Source organism: Schistocerca serialis, chromosome 3, assembly GCF_023864345.2.
Source record: "Schistocerca serialis cubense isolate TAMUIC-IGC-003099 chromosome 3, iqSchSeri2.2, whole genome shotgun sequence".
NCBI lineage: Eukaryota > Metazoa > Arthropoda > Insecta > Orthoptera > Acrididae > Schistocerca > Schistocerca serialis.
Window position 1 is genome coordinate 343,701,553 of NC_064640.1, and position 6,000 is coordinate 343,707,552.

At 38.9% G+C, this 6,000-nt stretch overlaps 1 protein-coding gene across 1 annotated transcript in view; it reads right to left on the bottom strand.

Annotated features, from left to right (window-relative positions):
• The window catches only part of LOC126471609 (uncharacterized), a 28,271-nt gene that overhangs the window by 22,093 nt on the left and 178 nt on the right, over nt 1-6,000 (bottom strand). The window lies entirely within an intron of this gene.

Sequence of the window (6,000 nt, forward strand, 5' to 3'; positions counted from 1 at the left end):
AAGCATCCTTAGTACCTGCTAACATCAGTTCGGATGTTGCACCCAAAGCGAATGGGAAGCATGTGCGTGTTATATAGTGTCAATACCTATTAGGGGCTGGAAACTAAAGACTCCGCCGGGTACCGAAAAAAACTTACTGGTTCAGCCGAAAGCGACATACTCTTAATGCAGCTAACATTAACTCTTGTAAGATTCTCTCTAATAATTTACTACGTCCAAGTTCGTCTAAAAATTACTATGTTCACATAATTGTTTCAACACACTATTGTTGTTTTCAGGTAAGATTAATTTGCTAACAAGTTCGTCAAGATATATAATTGCAGTTAAGCCTTCCGAACACCATGAAGTCTTGTAAAAGATGTATTCATTGACATCATAGTCACACATTAAGAAAGGTCAGAATGCCTAACTGGAATTATGTGTCTAAGCTTTTAGCGAATTAATCCGTCGATGGCAATCTAGTGCCGAGAACGGTAAATTATCTACAAACGTTTAAAAGGCTGCGTACTTCCGTTTGGCAACACGTCTATTTTTAAGTAAGATTTTGTCATCTAAGGATTTCTCATTAGAATATTAAAACTAGATGGTAACATGGGAAGCTCACTTCGTGTACAATGGAGTGTGAAATCTTTCAGACGAAGTTGAGATTTTTCTGGTTCAAACACTTTTGTAGTCATTCAAAGAATCACTTATCACAAGGGTTATACTGTACTTGGTATCAAAAAACTGTAGCCGCAAAATATTACGGACTGTGAAGGATCCCTTACTGAATTTCGAGATAGTAAATTATCAGAAATGGATGTTTCAGGCGGTACGAGATCTTTAATAAGAAGGATGAAAGACGTTTCTGAACTGTGTGCGCTACCTTAAAAAACCACAGAAGTTTATCTCGGTTACACGGTTTACCGTTTGCGACTGATTAAGATTAACCATCACTGGTAAAGGAACTTTTAGACATGCTTTTTATGTATGACAGCAGGAGTAAGCGCCAGGAGAATCGAACGAATATGCAGAAAATTTTGCAACAGGTGTCACCCTAATCGGATGAAATTTACCAGCAGGGATAGAAAGATTACGAGAACTAGCTTAGGCCCTCGACAAAAACTGTTAGTACATTAGAATTTGAGGATATATTTGCGTATCGTGTCACAGAGCACCTGTCAGTAAGCAACTGTCAATCTGCCTGTGAAAAATACACTTCTAGGATCCAGCATTGAGAGTTCTGGTGAAGCGGCAATTAGTCCTGTTACAGACAATGTGTCCATCAATGGGGACCAGTAATTGTTAATGAAGAGTTCAGTTCTGTCACGTGTTTATGCACTGAGACTGGTTAAAGTCACTCAACAGTTGCTATCAAGTTGTTTCTGTATGGTTTACGTTATTTTGTCAACAACTTTATATTCATTTCAGATCATTAGCTCATTTGAAAATATTCACATGATCCTCATTTATATAATTTAGAACCTACTGGTTTCGGTCACCTTTTAGAGGATTTAGCTTACTGAAGACAGACTGCATCGTAGCGAAACCTCTGACCAGATTTCTCCCAGTTACGTATACGTAATACCACAGAGAAAAAGAGAACTGAGGAACAGGATTACAGCAAGTGTTGCGCGAACTTCTTAAATTACTGCATCTAAATACTCTGAGCTCTTTTTCATAAGCTCAGCAGCTATCGTTATAACGAGCCATTGGACCCTAATCCGAAACTGATGGCTTAAGTATCCTCAGGATAATAGGCTCGGGCATTTGCGCTTTACAGATGTGGGATCTGTAATTCAAGCACGATTGGTTTCAAACTATCCACTCCCCCTTTAACAGCTAGCATTTGGATACACTGGGCGACGAGAAATTGTGCTATTACTTTGGAATGTTACAATCGAAGGCTCTTCCACGAACGACGCTGATACTATCACCGAGAAGAATCACAGCTTACGTGGCCATAAGGATGAAAGACAGATTAATCTGTTTTTACACGGCGATTCAGATTGAACATATCTGAACGTATTTCTGGTATTTATCATTGCATTTCTTGGTTCAGTAGCCTGCGATGACACACTCATAGGGAGACGAACAGTATAATGCTAGAGCTTTAATTCGAGAGCAAGACTATTTAATATCTGATAGTGTGTCAGTGTGAAAATAAGCGGTTCTTACGTATCTGGACAAAGTCCCGATGCAGGTGAATACATCAGTTTCTGCCTTCGGTTATGGGACACTCCGGTCTTCCTTTAACAGTTTCGACACTTCCACTTTCTCCCTCTCGTGTCCGATGAAGGTCGACCTGAGTGACTTACATCAGGCTAGAAATCACACCTCTAACATAGTAAACCACATACTTGCGATGCATACTCATGTAGACCGTCTTCAAACATTGGCTGTCAGACATCTGAAAACTAACGAGCAGCTGCTCGCCACTCCTGTTACTGTACCATAGATCTGAACGACTTTTTATCGGAACGACATGGAATGAGTGAGTTTCCAGGATAAAATTATAATTTTTCAGCTATATCCGTGCAACTAAACTAATTTTTTTTCAGGCTGTTATAAAATAAATTTAATCTGTGGAATACAAGAAATTGTCCGAGAGGTATTATTTTAAGTCATATTTAGAACTTGACTGCTACCTGTCTGGCATTTTATCTTACTGGGAAAACGATCAAAAATTTTGTTGATGCGAAGGTGCAGTTACAATACAACTCCTTGAAGAGGTAACTACAAGATGCTTACGAGTTAATGCCAAATATCCCAACTGCTTTTTTTTGCGATCAGCACTTGCTAAGTGAGGAATTAAATAATTATTCAGTAAGAATTATTGAATGGAAATACGCAAAATATGTCTTCCACTGCAACGTCTCTGCTAAGGGAATAACTAACAACTACAGATGAACTAATAACTGATATTTGTAGTTCGAACCCTTGGTGTTATATATATATATCTTTCGTCAGAACACCTGGCAAAGTAGCCTTACTACCTCGACGAAACTGTTGATAAGTACGTGCACCGGAACAATTCACAGCTTTCATTATGGTTGGTTACTACGACAAATAGAATGTATCATTATGCTTGTATGATTACCCTGAATGAGATCCTCTACAACGGTTAGTATTAGAAGAGTAAATACGAGTCATGATACCTCCAGGATTAAATTAGTGGAGAGTTTGAGATGCCAAATAGTATGAGTATTTGTTAACGCACCGTTGTTTTAAGCAAGGTAGTTGTGCTCATATTTCTGTAGCAGACTGCTAGCAAAAATTTGTTTCTGAATTTTTACAGCTGCCTTCAGCGTAGGAACTTAGCACTCCGCGATTAACAGAAACGAAACTGGCTTCTTCCAGACTAGATACCTTGAGTGTGAAGCCTGCCATATCATTCGGTCAGCGGGAGCGTACAAACAAGAGGAAAAAATGTGGTCGGAGGGATGGCGTGTATGTGTCACTTGTTTGCTCTGGACACGATAGCAGCGCGTCCGGGTCCACACGTAGAACTCTGCGCCCTTACAGCAAACTCTGCTCATCTTTTACTCTCAACGCAGTACTATTCACCGCCGATCTACGGTCGGTCCTAGTATTCTTCTGTCACCTCTTACACCTTTGGGAATGTTTGGTAATGCGAAAAAAAGTGGAGTCCACGTTAATCTATAGGTTTCCTTGTAACTGGCTGAGTATGACACTTTGAAGGTCGGAGGAAGGCAAAGCGTAATACCTCCAGTAGAACCCAGTCTAGTAAAGCACTGTGTTCAGTCTTCAGGTTGATGACTGCTTTACCTCAACATCAGTATTTGAAAGAAATGGCAAATACCTATATGTTTCGTTGGCTTTTGATCTTTTAGGTTTGCCTGTAATGAAATGTTACCATAGCTAGATAGGGATTTGATAACTATTTTAGAAATAAATGTGTATTGTTGATCAATTCTCGTACCGAAGCTGATCTTTCTGTATCGTGAACATTAAGTGTAGTTCAAATATGTCGTTTCCTGAAACTGAGTTTCAGTATTTTCTTCAAAGTGCTCAGAGAGACATAGTTGCAGGCTATGGTTTGTTGTTGTAACTGGGAAAACTGAGCTCTTTATTAAAATACAGCAGGAGCTGAGTTTACTTACTTAACAGTGAAAACACTAATATTTCGCAAAAGATAAAGTACATGAAGTAAAGCAGTCTAACTCTAAGGTTGGTTTAAACAACATTACTTTGCCAGGCATTAATTCTCTTGCCCTAGACAGCATTGCATTGCCTGTGAGTCAATTACAGTTTAGCAGAGTTCGAACCGCAGCAGAAAAAAGTAGTTTTGCATTGTGCATTTTTTAGTGATATGGATTATAAGCGAACCAACTTTATTTCAGTTTGCAAGTTAAAAAACGGGCACTGCGTATTAGAGACTAAGGTGGGCACATGCCCGCATTTAAATACTCTCAGTAATCGAGACTTCACAGAATTACACATGACCTTCCATTTACTTATCTGTCACTACGTTTACACTGGGCTCCCAAAACTGGATTTCACTAATCTATTTCCCAACACTTCTTCCGCTTGTCCGTGTAAACATTCCAATACTGGTTATGGAAATGTGGTTCTAGCTGCCGGATTTCCTCTTCCACACTCCATTTTTCGTTCTCATGAAATGCACAAACTTATCTGAAACGTGCTTGGATGTAATGTTACGTCTTGTTTTTAAAACTTATCGGCTAACCGGCAAAGAGTGACTTTTCCTGCAGAGTAGTAGTATGAGACTGCATACGAAGGTGTCTACCTCCATATTTAATTTAAGAGAAATAGCCATTCTGCTGACTAAATTAGTAACTGGAACAGCTGATTTATAAGGACGGTTTGTGTAAAATAAAGATCATGAAATTGTGTTTGACCTGCCTAGCAAAACCGCTCTAAGTCTTAAAACAAATACGGGAGCGAAAATTGTTTCCTAAATTCTGTTTCCGTCTTTCTGAAGTTGTCTCATCTCAACATAACATGTGGGGCTAGCTGCCACTTTTAATATTTATTTTGGTATTCAAAAAATTTAAAAACCTCACACCGGCCTGATTTAGCTTCACTGATCAGGATAGTAGAAACATTCGTATGTTAAGGGAATTTTCTTTCACAAAGCAGGCTTATCACATTCACACAGTTCAATACTGTTATATCCTGATTAAATTGAGCTTAACTTAAATTCCATAAGGCAGTGAAACAATTTCGAAGTCTCGGTGCGTCGAAAATTGTCAGTCGATCTCCTGAAAACATTTGTAATAATTATTAACTTTCGGTGATCACATGGGGAAGACCGGAGATCTGCTGGTAAGACCGTGTTAGCCTATTTATTTGAATTAACTGGATATCTTGAGCATACAAAACGGCAGGTTCGTCCAGTGTAAATCAGACGTTCCCCACTGATCCCGTGCAACACAGCGTAGTAAGCAGACACTGTCAATAATAATCAGTTAAATAATACGCGAACACACTTTAGTTCATGTATTAAATTCCTTCTCATACAGAATCTCATCAAGATGGCGACTAGCTCAACAATACATACATATACATCCTCCTCCTCTCACGGCTAATCGGCAAGCATTGCCTCATTCTTTTCATAAGAGAAAACATAGCAGATAAGCTATTCCATGGAGTAAATGGACGCTCCAAGGAATAATAGGGCTTGAAACTACTTTGCATTGATAATCATCGTATATTAAAGTTTAGGAATCGGTAAGATAAGAAGAGATATTTCGAGATACGTACTGAGTTACATAATTTATATAATTTCTGAAAATATCGCGGAGAGACCGCTGCAAGAGAAATTACACACTGATCTGCTTATACGACTTTCTGCACTTTATGTTCGCAGCGCCAGAGAGGAGGCGATGTGCCAAGTCAGAAACAAGGCACGGAATTCATTCATAATAAAGTAATGTTACACGCATTGTATGCTAGATAATGACACCCTGCGGATGATCGCCTATTTAGAAACGGTTGTTAAGAGCAAAGTAATACATAGTGCATACTAGTTTACGA